This window comes from Serinus canaria, chromosome 25, assembly GCF_022539315.1.
Source record: "Serinus canaria isolate serCan28SL12 chromosome 25, serCan2020, whole genome shotgun sequence".
Lineage (NCBI taxonomy): Eukaryota > Metazoa > Chordata > Aves > Passeriformes > Fringillidae > Serinus > Serinus canaria.
Genome location: NC_066338.1, coordinates 8,527,929 through 8,543,966, shown reverse-complemented (window position 1 = coordinate 8,543,966; position 16,038 = coordinate 8,527,929).

The window sequence follows — 16,038 nt, the reverse complement described above, 5'->3', positions numbered from 1 at the left end:
CTCCCTGGCAGGGGACATCTGCTGATAACAAGCTTTGGAATGTCACTGCATGACTGATAAGAACTATAACATCCCATTGTGAGATGCTCTGCCCAGAGGAAGGAGCCAAGCATTGCTACCCAGATATAATCTGGGGGTTCTGACACACCAGCGTGGCTTCCCACTGGATTCCCCAGAGGAACAGCAGCTGCTTCTACTTCCACGGACCTGCAGAGGAAGAATACACCCTTTTTCCTGTAGGACCCCCTGCTCCAGTTGAACCCCATCTGACACTTCAGGAGGACTGCAGCCACTTTTCCAACTGGACTGCTACCAACACCCTGACCAACAGGGTGTCAGGTTGAGTTCTAACTCTGTCAGTGTTGTTCTAGTGTATTGCACTGTTTTATTTTATCCTTTTTTTCCCCCTTCCCTATTAAAGAACTGTTATTTCTTGCTCCCATATTTTTTGCCTGAGAGCCCCTTAATTTAAAATTCATAGAAATTTGGAGGGGTAGTATTACAGGGGTTTTCTGAGGTCCCAGGATGAGGGAAGAGACGACAACGTTGACTCCATGTATCAGAAGGCTTTGATTTATTATGATATGATATATATGATATAGAAACTATACTAAAAGAGTAAAGAGAAAGGTTTCACTACAAGGCTAAGCTAAGAATAGAAAAGAATGTGTAAACTGAAGTCTTCTCAGCCCGAGACGGGCCGAACAGGTGAATTGGGATAGGCTCTTAATTGCAAACAGTCCGACGGGGCCAATCACAGATTTTCCCGTGGCATTCCACAGCAGCAGATAAGAATTGTTTAGTTTGTTCTGAGGCTTCTCAGCTCCCAGGAAAGGAAAAATCCCAAGTAAAGGATTTTTCATAAAATATGTTGGCAACAGGGTGGGGAGGGTTTGCATTCTCAATTTCAGGGGAGGCTCCTGCCTTCTTTAGCAGGCACCTGTCTTTCCAAACCAAGACAAAAGGGAGGAACCAAAAACTGGGAGAAAGCAGCAGCTAAGATCGACAAAGTTACCACAGAGGTTCAGTGAATCTCCAAACTTATTTGGGCAAGCTTTAGAAACAATACTATAAGCTTTCCTCACCCCTCCTGGAATACAAATTATCCAATTTGGATGATCTTTTATTATGCAGGAAGGCTGAAGCTGAGGTAAGAGAGGTGTTAGAGTCGGTCTGAATTTCCCCTTATTTGCCTCACAATCATCGTGAGGACCCCAAGGCGCCCACTGGAGTTCTGGCCTGCTTGAGGTGGATGCTTGCCAATTGTCCACAGGTGCATTTTCCTGTGTCACCACGCCACAGTACACTGGCTTTGAGCAGTGTAATGGCAATTCTGTACCTAAAGTTTGCACTTGCTTCACAGTCCCTGCTTCACAACAATAGCTTATGAATCTCCCCCACCTCTTGGCCAAGTGGCTTTTGGGGTAATTTTGGTGGTCCCCCACAGAAAACCCTTCATCTGCTTCACAACCACCATGAGGGATGGAGATCGAAGCCCTCTCCCAAGGACTGGTATGGAGGGGCTTGACAGCTGGCCTGCAAGCAAAGCTGAGTTAATAGAAGAAATAACACTGGATGATTTTCGAGTGTATCCATAACAAAGAACAAGACAAGGCCATCAGCATGGAAATCGATTAGAAAAGATACATGAGAATTTTCGCAAGCTAGACTACGTGCCTAAATAGATGTGTATACATGCCTTATAAAATTTCTGTAAAACTTTTGCCAACTATATTGACGCTGATTGCTTTTCACCAAAGAATATAATAAGTTATTGTGATTGTAGTTAAGGACTTAAGATCACGCTTTGTTAAGGGTATATAAACTAGAGAACACACAGAATAAAAACTTTTTTCCTTCCTAGACCTTGGTCACGTTTGTATGTCACGTCCAGCCTAACGGTGACAGACTGAGATTGAGACCCCGACACAAAGCCCTTTCTCAAAGACTGAGACATGAGACCCCTATAACCCTGATACGGAGTGGGGGTTGGGGGGCTGACCTGACCAAAGAGAGATGTTTGCCTGCAGGTGTGATTGGTCATTGGACCAAGAAGACAATGGTTCTCGCTTACTGCTGAAAACATGGACTATCTGTATCTGTTCCCCCTCAATGGTTCCAATAGACTTACATGTTCCCCCCATGATGGAGGACTGTAATAAAAAGTCCTGAGTTAACCAGAGACTTTGAGACTCTCCCCAATGTGACAGGTGGATCCATTGACTGGACCACGTGGACTTCATCTCTACGTTTGGTAGCTATACCACTCTCTCTCTCTCTCTCTCTCTCTTTTTTCTATTTTTTTCTCTCTCTTAATCCTTCTATCACATTTGCTGTGGTCATTCAATAAAAGGTGCTTCTGTTTTGATTAATACTGAAATCCCTACTGTGTTGTGTTTTGCACTCTGAGATGGGTAAATGAACCATCACGACCCCCGCTTGTACGAGCGGATTGTGACAAGAGGCTACTATAAAACTTTTGAATTTTCTTGGGGAAAAAGTATTAAAGAGTATCAAAAGGGAAGCTGCAATATGTAGTAACAGAGGTAAAATATCTTGGACACTTAATAAGTAAGGGTAGCTGGAAGCTCAACCCCGAGAGAATTGCAGGAATTTTATCTCTTCCCCTTCCCTCTTCAAAGACAGGAATCAGAAAACTACTCAGATTATTGGGATATTGTAGATTATGGATTGACGGGTACACACAGGCAGTAAAATTTTTGTATGGAAAATTGACAGAGGGGGATTATATTAGGTGGACCAAGGAACATGATGCTAAATTAGAAGAGCTGAAGTTAAAACTGGCCTCAGTACCAGCATTAAGCTTACCCTCATTAGAAAAACCCTTTCATCTGTATGTAAATATGGAAAATGGGGTAGCTCATGGAGTTCTGGTTCAGGAGTGGGGAGGAGTAAAGAGACCAGTAGCTTATTTATCAAAGATGTTGGACCCAGTGAGCCACAGCTGGCCAGTGTGTATTCAAGCTATAACAGCTACTGCAATCCTGGTAGAATAAAGTCGTAAACTTACTTTTGGAAGCAAACTAATTGTGTGTACACCTCATGCAGTTCCAAATGTGTTAAACCAGAAGGCTGAAAAATGATTGACAGACTCTAGAGTGTTAAAATATGAAGCAATCCTGATAGACAGTGATGACTTGACACTAGAAGTAAACAGAAGTTTAAATCCAGCTCAATTCTTATATGAAGATCCAGTAAGTAACCTAATAGATAATTGTTTAGAAATTTTCCAATCCCAAACTAAAGTTCAGGAAGATCTTGAAGAACAAGCCCTTTCAGAAGGGAAAACAATCTATGTGGATGGTTCCTCCAAATGTCTACAAGGAAAAAGGGTATGCAGTAGATGGGGAAAACATACAAACTATTGAAAAAGGAAAATTACCCTCTAACTGGTCAGCTCAAACTTGTGAATTATATGCTCTAAAAAGAGCACTGGAATAGTTAGCACACAAAAAAGGCACTATATATACTGATTCAAGGTATGCCTTTGGAGTGGTACATACCTTTGGAAAAATTTGGGGAGAAAGGGAATTACTTAATTCAAAAGGAAAGGGATTAATACATGAAGGACTCATTTTAGAGGTTCTAGAGATATTAAAATTACCTGAAGAGATAGCTATAGTACCTATTAAGGGACACCAAAAGAGGACCTCATTTTAGAGGCTCTAGAGATATTAAAATTACCTGAAGAGATAGCTATAGTACCTATTAAGGGACACCCCAGAAATAAGAGGAAATAATTTGGCAGATCAAGAAGCCAAAGATGCAGCAGAAAGTGGGGCCAAAGATGCAGCAGAAAGTGGGGCCGAAATTAATTATGTTAATTTTAACCCCAAATAAAGAAAATTTGGAAATTCCAAAGTTTAGTGAAGCCAAGAAAAAAGACTTAAGCAAGATAGGAGGAAAGCAAGATGAATCTGAGAAATAGAAACTTTCTGATGGAAGACAATTACTTAATAAACCACTTTCTAGGAAAATATTAGAAGACATGTGTGGGAACTCAGCGCATCACCTCGGATGCTCTGAGTCCCAGGGACACTCCTTGGGGGGCTCAGAAGTCCTGGAATGTAGCCAAAAGCACCTGGTGGCTTGATTTTGACCCTTCAAGGGTTGTGCTATCGAAGCATGAGGGTCTGGAGGTTTCTGAGGTTTGAATGGTGTAGGGCAGGTGTTTTTGTAAAATAGAATGTAGGTTTTAGGATTTTGGTACAGGGGGGTCTAATGGAGGCAAGATGGAGGATTCACCCCGACCTCGTGGCTTTTCTCCTTCTTCTTGTCATCCATCTTCTCTGTGATGTGTGCATTTTAGATTGGTTCATGCTAAAGGTGCACTGTTTAATAAAGGTGATGGGTATTGGAGAAAAATTGTAAATATCATATACGTATCATATTCTTATCAGTATAAGAATGTGCGACTGCCCTAAGGGGAGGAGGAGTGCTTGTGGCTGCCTTGCTGGTCAGATCTCGACTGGGCAGAACAAAAACCATATAGATAAGCTATAATAAACAACCTGAAGACTGAACAATAGAGGAGTCCAGACTTGTCTGTTCAACGCGGGTTGCCTGCGAACCGTCCTACGCGAACCAACCTACGCATGTCCGACAGAGACAGACAGCCGATCGGACAGACATACATCAGAAAACCCACTGGGGTACTCAAGCTCTGTGTGATCATTTTTTAAGGAACTATGGGTGTATTGGGTTTTTTGGATTACCAAAGCAAGTAAATGAAAGATGTATAACTTGACAAAGGATAAATAAAAAGGTGATGAGAAAAACACTATTAGGAGGTTGTGAGTTAGCTCTTTGACCATTTCAAAGTATCCAGGTAGATTTTACTGAACTTCCTCAAGTACAGAGATGGAAGTATTTATTAGTAATGACAGACCATTTAACTCATTGGATGGAAGCAGTTCCCACTGCCAAGGCCACAGCCAACGTGGTAAGTAAAACCCTTTTGGGACAGATTATTCCCACGTATGGAATGGTTAATAGGATAGACTCAGACAGAGAAACACATTTTACGTCAAAAGTGTCACAACAAATAATTCAAGCCTCGGGGATAAAATGGGAGTTACACACTCCTTGGCATCTACTGAGTTCGGGCCAGGTAGGGAGGATGAACCCGACTTTAAAGAGAACTTTGACTAAATTAATAGTTGAAACCCGAATGTCACGGGTACAATACCTCCCTTTAGCCTTACTCAGGATCTGACCACAACCCAGGTCAGACCTGGGAGTGTCTCCTTATAAGATGATGTTTGGGTTACCTTTTCTGACCACCCAACTGCTACCTATGAAGTAGGGGAAATGAGTGTTAAAAGATATGTCAATACCATTGCAAAAACTCTTGAAAACTTATGGTTAAAAGGGATAACCCCTCAAACCACACCTTCAAAATCCATAATATTCATCCAGGGGAGTGAGTGCTAGTAAAAACCTGAAAGAATAATCTTTAACTCCACAATGGGAAGGTCCTTTTCAGGTATTGCTGATGACCGAGGCAGACCAGGGAACGAGGATGGATCCATGTGAGCAGAATCAAAGGACCAGTAGTAGAACCTAAGGAGTGGATGATAACATCTAGACTGGGTGATACCAAATTAACTCTTAAATGGGGACTGGGTGGTAATGTGTGGAGGCCCAGGGGCCTACCATTGGAACTTTAACCTCAGGGCAAAGGTGACCAAGATCAGAAAGAGACACCCCTCTGAATGCAATGGTCTCGCTCATAGGCATTTGCAGGCTCATGTTGATGCAGCAGGTTTTGTTGGTATCACCCAGTTCAGCTGCCATTTTTACCTTATATGTACTCCCCTAGCTGCCATTTTTACCTTATATGTTCTCCCCTCTCTTGTCCCCTATTGGTCGTGGTTTACTGTTTCGCTCCACCCCTTTTTCCCCCCATAAAAAACCCTGTGTCCTCAGCCCCATTTTGGCTCTGTCCCTGGACCCTCTTCAGTGCAATAAACGGCATTTGGAGTTCCACACAAAGACCCGTCTCTCACCTCATTCATCAGCAGTTTAAGCAAGCATGCTCCGGGCTCTGGGAGTGCAGGTCGCTCAAAGAGGCCAGCTGCGGACATGTCACAACAGTAATGAACTGGGAAGACCAAAATTATCTAGGAAATGTACAAAGAATCACACCTAACTGGGAAATAAGACCAAGATCATATCAGTGGTTTCAAGTACCACCTGGACAAGCCCTGAGATGCCTCCGATACCCTCCTTTGGGAGGAATACTTCCACTTCAGACAGGAGGATCAGGACTGTTTCGGACAGAGACCGACTGTGACTTATACAAAGAGGAGAAGGAATTACAACTTCCATCAGTGCCATATCATATACCCTGGTTGATTCACCCAAATACCGGACATGGTAGCTGGGTTAAATGTAAATGTTTAAATTGTGGGAAAAATTGGTATTGTAGTTCACACAATCTACACCCTCGTTGCAGGAAGTGTTGAGTGCCAAATCTCTCCTCTATCCAGGAAGAACTCAAAATAACTGAAATAATAACTTTGTTTTGTGTATGGGAATTATTAGTACCTGTTGAATGGGAGACACCTGAGGAACAGTGAAAAACCACAGTTAAGGAGTGTCAAAAACGATTTGCCTGGAAATTAGCTAAGAGAAAGTGACAAGGAAATAGAGGTCAGGACCGGATTGGCCTCTGTATTCGCCACCAAGATCAAATACCCTTGCTGTGGGTTGCAACCCCATAGGCATGGGAGGTGGGAGTATAAGCCATATTGGACCTCAGCTATTCCTGTTTCGGTCACTCATTTGTTGTCTTTTCCCTTTTGAGATACCAACAAAGTCATGTCACAGGTGTTATCAAAAGCTGTATATGGAAAGACACCAAGGTTCCTTTTTTATTTCTCACATTCGTGTCAACAGTCACTGTTATAACCCATCCAAATTAGGCAATTGCATGCACAATGGGAAAAAATACTGGATTGCGGAGAACTTGGGAAAAAGTGGTAACAGGATGGGAAGCCAATGCCCAAAAGCGGAGATGATGGATTTGTTTCACATACGTTATTGGGAATAAAGCACAAGATTTGGTAAAAGAACAACTGATCAACAAAAAGGCTAAGCCAGCACAGCAATTTAATCCTGTGCCATTCACTTGACAATTTGTATACTAAACTTGAACAGCAATTAGATAAAGAAATAGATATCTCAAGAATGGGTAAAAATCAGTTTGTGGAATTGGGGGAAAGAATAAGTAGGGAACTTAACATAACCAACTGTTGGGACTGCAGAGGGGGTTTGATGTCAGAAGAATGGCCTTGGAAAGGCAGTGGCTTAGGCCCAATTGAACTCCTTAAGTAAAATCAAACAAGTACAAGTGGAGAAAACTGACCAGAAGGGTGGATTTAAGTTCAATAGTGGTAGAGGAAGAATGTCTCTGGCACACTGGAAAAAAGTTTCTTCATGAAGTAGGAAATACTCCCTGTAAAAGATATAAGGTTAGTAATGGAAATTCTTCCAGAAGAGGAACCAATCCTATACTGGACCCAGGGAAAAACAAAAAAAGGAAATTGTAAGTATAATAATAAAATTAGACTTTTCCAATGTTAATATACAGGCAAGAATCCTTACTTTGGCATCCCAGAAATCTCCAAATTTTGGGAGAATATAGATCAACAGAAAAATGATTATTGGAAAGCTTCAGATGGCTTATTTTGGATATATGGTAAAAGAGCATACCCAAAACTCCCCTCTCGGTGGAAAGGGAGCTGTACTCTGGGAAACATCCAGCCAGGATTTTTTATTTTACCAGAACCTGATGGAGATCAATCAGGGATACCAGTTTATAAGTATCTGAAGAGAAAGAAAAGAGATTTGATTTGAGGATTCCAAAAATGGGCAGATGAAGAATGGCTCCCTGAACGCATACTGGAAACATATGGGCCAGCCACCTGGGCACAAGATGGGAGTTGGGGATATCAAACCCCAATCTATATGCTAAATTGTATTAGAAAACTCCAAGCCACTGTAGAGATAATAACCAACAGAACTGGTCGGGCAATGGAATTAATATCAAGACAATAAACCCAAACAAGAGTGGCTGTGTATCAGAATAGGTTGGCTTTAAACTATCTATTAGCTGATGAAGGAGGTGTTTATGGAAAATTCAATACATCAGATGGCTGTTTAAAAATAGATGACAATGGGGATGCTGTCCTGGATTTAGTCAATGATATCAGAAAAATTGCCCATGTACCAGTTGAAAAGTGGGAATCAATGCTAAATACTAGCTGGTGGGATGATGTATTGGCAATAGAATGGTGAAAGAAGTTAGGCTTCTTCCTTTCATGGGCTACAGCTGGTCTAATATTTCTTTCTCGTTTGATCCCCTGTTTCATTCAGCTCATCACCAGTGTAGTACAAGTCATGCAAGTAGTGACAATGTCCATGGACCAAAAGTTGACTGCATCTAGAACAGCGCAAAAGATTATGGTGTTAAAGAAACAAAATAATAAAGAAGACTCCTTCAAAGAAGCAAGATTGATTTGTAAAAAAAATGAGCGAATAATGAAGGCTAGAAAACAAGGAATATTGCTCAAGCCAAAATATTTATAAAAAAAAAGAGGGAGGATTGTGAAAAATGCATATTATATGATTGGCTCTTCTCAAATATTAAAATGAATACTAGATGTCTTATGTTGGAAAGGTATGCTGTATTAATCTCTTTTAAGTAGTGTGGTAAATATAGTTTTAGGGTATAGCATAATATTAAAATAGAAATTATGTGATGTAAGATATTTTTTGTAACTAGCCCAAAGAATGGAAAAGATAATCAAGAAATTCTTCGCATTATCCTCTCTGGATGGAGATACAACAGGATTCCAAGAAAAGAATTATTGCCTCCTTATCAGGAAAGCTCAGACTTAGAGGAACCAAAAAAGGTTGGAGGGGAATGAAGGGGGGAAGCTGAAATTAAGCAGAAGCACCCTAGTTTGAAAGGAATGTTTGAATCATGTATGTGATATATGAATATGCAATAGGCTATCGCTTTTAAGGGGTAATCTTAGCAAAGGATGCTTTGTGGCAGAGTGCAAGGCACCTGGACATCCATAATTCTTTGCTTTTTATTGCCTTTTATTGTCCTAACTTTGATTGTCCAAATTCTTATTGTCCTAATTTTTATTACTATTTTTAACACAAGTGAATGGCTTTTTTCACAGTTGTGTTAAAATTCCTGCTTGGATGGGATAACATCCAATGAACATATGAAGAAGACACCTGCTACAGATATGCCAAATATCAGCACTCACCATCTGAAGACAGTGTGGACTACAGTCCAAAAAACCTGGAGGTAACAGGAATGGACTAAAAGCACAACCAAGGAATACACATACTCTAAAAAGGCAGATCCAGGGAGGAGATATGCTAAACAATTCTTGAAACGTGTAAACTAATTTGGGGAAAGTTTACTATGCATAAGGGTCTATGAATATGCAACAGGCTGACATAATGGAAAAGGTATTTAAGGAGTATCCCTGGAGATAACAGGGTGGTCTTGGCTGAGTGCCAAAATGCATCTAGCCGTAATAACCTTTGCTCTATGGTCCTTGTCTCCTATTGTCCTTTATTAAACTTTTAAATTTTCACAGGATAGTGAACGTGTTTTTCAAACCTGGAGCAAATGATGTTTTCCCACAATGTGCTCATCCACACAAGGAATGTTCCTCCTTTTAACCCTTTAGCCCCTCCCACTGACTCCTTCTCCACTGTCTGTGGTGATCACTTTCTTACATCTTGATTGGAGGACACGTGTTGCCATAGGAACGAGCCAACCCTCCCAAATGCCCTGACTACCCAGGCCATACTGTGATAACAATGCAATGGGGTGAAACATAACTATAAATCTATAAAACTTCTCTTAACATATACATAATATTTGCCTTTTAATTGTGAGAGTCAATCATTGCATTACTCATCTATCACAGTACTGTCTTCTGGTAGTCTTGGACAAGGGTCATTGGATGAAGGTCAGTAGTCATCCTCAGGATGCCTTTTGGATGAATGTGGTCTTTGCACAGACTTTCAGGGTATCTGGTTGTTTTCTAAGGTTTCTGGCCACAGTCTAAATTGCAGATCTGGTTTTTATCTGCTTATAAGTTTTTAGCAATAGGCAAAATTCTGTTGTTATACAGTAAAGGATTATCTGTCCTTGATAACACACTTGATTGCACAGCAAACTATAGTCTGTTTTTAAGTTTAATTATAAGTTCCCTATATCAATAGACAGGGTTCCTTCCCACCCCTATCATTCCAGAATTCTGTCAGAGAGCACCCTCTCTGCCTCTGGGGTGGGAACAGGCAGGCCTGTCCTCTTGGACTGAAGGAGGGAAAGGTATAGGTGCCATGCATCTAAGCTTTTGACACTTAAGCTCGTCTCTTAACCTGAAAGAGAAGTAGCACTTTGGCAGTGTTCATTACAGTTACAGGGCTTTGTTGAAGGCTGTTCTTGCTCTTTCCACCACTTGGCAATATTGCAGAAAAGTAGGAAAAGCTTCAGGGAAGAAAAAGAGCACAACAGATGAGATGAGTGATGAAGGAGGCATCAAACTACAGGGGAAAGGGGGCTACAAACTACAAAAAGGGTCTGCCAGGAGCCAACCACCCCCTCAACCCTAAAACAACTGGGGTAGCTACAAAAAAAGGGAAATGCCACTGCACTAGGACTCTGCAATGTGCAGTGAGACACAAACTGGGAAAGTGTCTAATTTCTTTTCCCTCTTCCTAGTTGCTGGCAGAACCATCTCTGGTAGCTCCTTAACTTTCCCTCTTACTCTGCCACAAGTGCTGACTAATTAATTGCACCCAATGCAAGGTGAGTATTTGTTCTTGGCTGTGGGAGGAAAGCCTGGAAGAAGAGTCAAGCTTTCAGGACAGAGCCCTCAGCTGAAGAAAAATTCTTAGGAGCTCATCAAGAGAGGAAATCACCAGACATGGGTACAGAGCTGGGCACAGGGAGTAAAGCAGGGCCGGCAGTCTGGTTTGGTCATTTCATACTCCCCCTGCACCACAGAAATGGGGCTGCACAAGCTTGGAACAATGGGAAGGCAGTCACAAAGAGGAAACCAGGGTTTTATACTCTCTCAATGTTTGCTCAATTTAAGGAGCTTGTGTAGTGCTCCCCAGCAGCCCCAACTATAAGGTGGTCAGTGGCTGAGAGGTAACAGTGGTCTAAGCCATGTCAGGAAACTACAGGCATACTCCAGTCTCTAAAAATCACATTCCAGTGCACTCCTTCCTAATTTGCTTGGTAACTACTAGATGAAAAGCCTGAAGATTAAGTAAAAAGAAAAGCCTAGAAGCTTAGCAGCCCAGAGGAGGGCAAGAGAACAGGGGAGATGAAGCAATGTGGGGATGGATGGTGGTTGCTGCTACTTATTTCCCAATATGCATCTCCTGTGGAAAAGCCGCTTGGGTGAGCATTCAAGCAAGGCAGTCCACACTCACCACAGCTAGCTCAGCAAAGAGAGGCAGAAGGGCCTTTTATATGGTCAGTTCCCAAGAGATTTATTCGCACACCCATAAGGGGAGCCAGAGACAAAAGACAAACCACGTGCTCTGCACAAGGTTTAAGTAGGGGCGGGTATGGGGGTGGTACAATGGGCAGGGCAAAGGGGATTGGCTTTTAGGGAAGATGGGGCTGGCCACTAGGGGCACCACATGGGGAAAAGAATAGTAGTTCATTGTTAAGCAAAAGTCCATGAGGAAGTCCTTTTTGTCCACCCAGGTGGTGAAAGACTCTATGGTAAGTCTTCTCCAAGGGAGGGCTCTGGGCTTTTCCCTGAGGGGGAAGGAATCAGAGGATTCCACAGGGAGAGGATCCTCCTTCTCCTTTTGGGGACTTTTAATTAGCGAACTACATGTCTTTTCAGCAAGGCTCGCTTTCCTAATTAGCTAGAAGGAGAAAGAACAAAAACAAGAGAAGAAAGAAGTAAAAGGAACAAAGGAAAAAAAACCCCTTACTTTCTTTCCAAAAGGCAAAAATAAGATACCAATCCACCTGTGATTCAGGGACTCCCTCCCGTACTACTGGGTCGGCTCTGCTGCTCTTTTTTCTGCCATGTTTTGGCTCTCTGGTGCCTCTCGGTTTGAAGCAACTGCTGAAAACTACCCATGCGGGCCCCCGAGACCCCACATAACAGAGACAGCTCTCAGCTCCTGGCAGCGCTGAGCACAAACCACGTCCCATGTGTCCTAAATTGCCGCACTCAGCGCCAGCCCCTCGCTACCTGTGGCCCCTGTTGTCCGTGGCTACCGCTGATAGTGGCCCCCGCCTCCAAACCCCCAGATCCACAAGCACGGCCAGCAGCCTGCACCAGTGGACTGGAGGCTCTGGGCTCCATTGCTTCTGACTGCCACAGTCACCCTCAGTCGGGTTGGCACTGTTGAAGGTCACTGCGCCAGGTGCCCCCAGCCCACTACCACCCATGCAGGCTGGCGCAGTCCCTGGCCTGGAAACCCTGCGCAAGCGGGCCTGCTCTGCCAGGCACCCCTGCACTCAGCGAAAGCCGTCCCGGTCGCTGCTGGCAGCCCTCTTGCTGCCCACAGCCCTCTGCCACCTCCAGGTGCTGCCACATATGCAGCGCCCAAGTCTCAAGGCTTTGTGCTGGCAGATTTTATTGGGAGCTGCTGCGGATTCCAACACTGCAGTCTGAGGACACTTGTGCCGCCTGGCTGGTCCCCAGACGCCAGCAGCGCCCTGTGTAAACCACTGTGGCGGGTCAGGGAAACCTCTTTCACCTCCTCCCATGGTTCCCACTCGGAAAACCCTGCACACCCGATTCTCTCTGAGCGGCAGTCCCACCAGCATCGGCCCCTGGGTACCCTGCCATGGGGTCAGCCCACTGGGCTCCACAGCTTAGTGTCCCCAAGTCACCTCAGGCAGGAGTGCACAGGTGCAGTTTCTTTCCAGCTATGGGCCTCCTGCCTCCCTTTCCTCACTGGGCTAGCACAGGATCCCCCCACACTCAGCATTTTTCAGTCGCTGCTACCAGTGGCAGCACCCTCTCCAAAGCCTCAGCTGGTAAGCTCTAGAAGTTACTGCACTGAATGCATGGCAAAAGCTCACCGTGCTGAGTGCTGTGCACGCCGCTGCTCCATGTGGAGCAGCCACACTGGCCCCCTCCACCCCGTGCTGGCAGGCTGCGAAAGCTGCTGCGACGCCTCGCCTCTACACGAGTGCGGTCTTCACTGATCAGTCTGTTTTGCCATTACTCTAACACCCTCTAAATCTGGTGACCCTCAGTCTGACATTTCCAGATGCTCTTGGGTCTCCATAACTCTATCGCTTTATCACATGCATCCCTCCGGCCACAGGGTCCCCACTTTTACAGGGTCCCTGTTTTCCTCTTCTACATGTCTCGCCTTAAACGTCTAAATGCCTAATTGTCTAAATTCCTAAATGTGTAAAATGCCTTAAATTTCTAAATATCTAAAACACTTGTCCTTAAGCTCTAACAGACTCCTGGAACAGATCCTGTGTATGACTTGCCTGGAGCTGACATTTGAACACCAGATTATAGACAAACAATTTGGCCAGAATAATTATGAGGATCTTCTAAATTTCTTATCTACCCCAAGCACACTCCCAGAACTACCCCACTCATACTTCAAGCATACATGTACTAATACTCACAATCTTCTAAATCTGTAGTTTTCAGGGGCTTTTTCTCTTCCCCCTTTTCTTTTTCATTATCCAGTCTTTGTTCATCCATGGTGTCGACCTGCTATCACCGATGGTCCTAAGAGACATTGTTCAAGATGCCAAATTCAGCAGGGGTGCACCATTCATCCAAAATCTCCCAGGACCACAGAGATGATGTTTTATATTGAATCATGATTTCCAAAAATTAAGATTTTAGCTGAGAGATAGAAACAATTTACATTCATCAGGTGGTAGGTAGATGGTAGGTTAATGATTGTTATATGCTTACACTAAAACTGATCCATTATGAGCTTGATTACAGAAGGGAGTGGAGTAAGTGAACCGTTAAAAGAACATGTTGAAAGCAGTGGAACAATGGTTAGTACCTGGGCTTTACATTAAGCAATTACAAAGCAGGAGGCCTTGGCTTGTGCCAGAGGGTCACAGAGACCTGATGAAGACGTTCCTGACTTCATCTTTCAAGAACACTGACCCATTTCGAGACCACCAACCAATTCAAGAGAATAATTGTGCACGTGTGAAGGACTAGTAACCTCATTTTAATAGAGAGCAAGGATGGGAGGTGCTGGGGTTATGTATATGTATTGTAGGTAAGATCTTGGGAAATAAATAGAGGGTAAAGAACTTTGTCCAGCACGGTCACACCTTTCGGGGATGAGCCCCATGCTGCCCGCCAGTGTAATAAGTACACCACTTTCTAACTTTAACTCGGTAGAGAGTCTCTGTCTGAGATCTTCATTTTTAACTACTCAGTATCCTGGACAAATCCCTCAACTTGTGAGAAACTACTCTCACTTTTAAAATTTTAAAAGGCTTATTAAACCTCAACACAAATTATAACATAGGACTAAATAAGGAAAAATTACAGTGCTGGGAGCCTCCCCTGTGACTGTTATCCACCTGCTTCTCTACAAAATGGATGCTCTGCCTTTTGTACTCTTAGCCCCTCTCAAAGTTTTGTCAGTCAACTCTTCTGCTGTCCATTGGTGGAGATTAATTTCTTTCATCTTGACTGGAGATCAGGTGTTGTTACGCTGTACCTCCTGGTAATAAGCCGGCCTTCTCAAAATGTCCTGACTACAGAGGCTATTGAAAGGGGAAGGGGAAAGAGGACTATGGGAAGACATATTACAATAACATCACTATACATTTTAACATCCACATAATATCTACCTCTTAATTGTGTGAGCCGACTATTACATTATTCATCTATAACAGGAGGGATAGGGACAACCCCCCCAGTTCCCTCCCAAGCATACCCCAGGGTAAGAGGCATGGAGACCCCTTGAGCATCCCTTCAGCACTGGACAAATTAAACTTGGCAGAAATCAAACTTAACTACATAAAATTCTTTCAGGAATATTTGCTCTTCCCACAAGTCACCTGTGATGAAAATGCAAACAAATCCCAAACATGAATAAACTGACAATACAAACAATTATGGTGGCAATTGAGAGTTTCATCAGTTCCTGCACAGCTCCAGCTCAGCTGCTGGCAGGTTGCAATTAAAACAAAAGTGGAAATTCAGCCCAATACAGATTATTAAAATGAAAGAATAATTCTGTGTAGCTGTCACAAAGGTGACAGGGACAAAGAGAAGAATGATTCTCACATTTGGCAAAGCCTTCCAGCCTGTGAAAGAGAAAAGAGGGGAGAGAAAGAAAGTGACAGGGACAGAGACCTTCCCTGGGTGTGGGTGGCCTTCCCAGACTGCGGGGTTTATACCTGAGCCAGTTTAGGTAAGGGGAGTGGTGTTCACACCCCCAGAACTCTTCTCCTCCCCCCTTAAGTGGGTAATGGGGATGTAAATCTGGTCTCAGCAAATGAGTCTGGGGGCTGTGGCTGACCCCAGCCCGACCCCAGCTTGGGATGATTTTCAGGACAGCTCTGGGCTTGGCTTTCTGGTGGATTCATTCTTCTCCCTCAGCCTTGTTTACTTCTCCCTAGACCTGAGATCACTGGACAAGAGCCACGTTTCCCTTATCTCAAGGTCCCTCAGCTCAACTCACAGCCCAAAAATTCTCCTCAGGAGGCACATTCAGGGAGGGGTGAACTTGGGTGGTTGCAGCTTCTTTGCACAGTTCACAGAATTCACAGAATGACTGTGTTGGAAGAGACCTTCAAGATCATCAAGTCAAACCCATGCCCTAAACACCTCAACTAAATCATGGCACTCAGTGCCATACCCAGTCTTTTTTTAAACACATCCAGGGATGGCAGCTCCACCACCTCGCTGGGCAGGCCATTCTAGACCTTTATGACTCTTTCAGTGAACAACTTTTTCCTAATATCCAACCTATATTTCTCTTACACAGCTT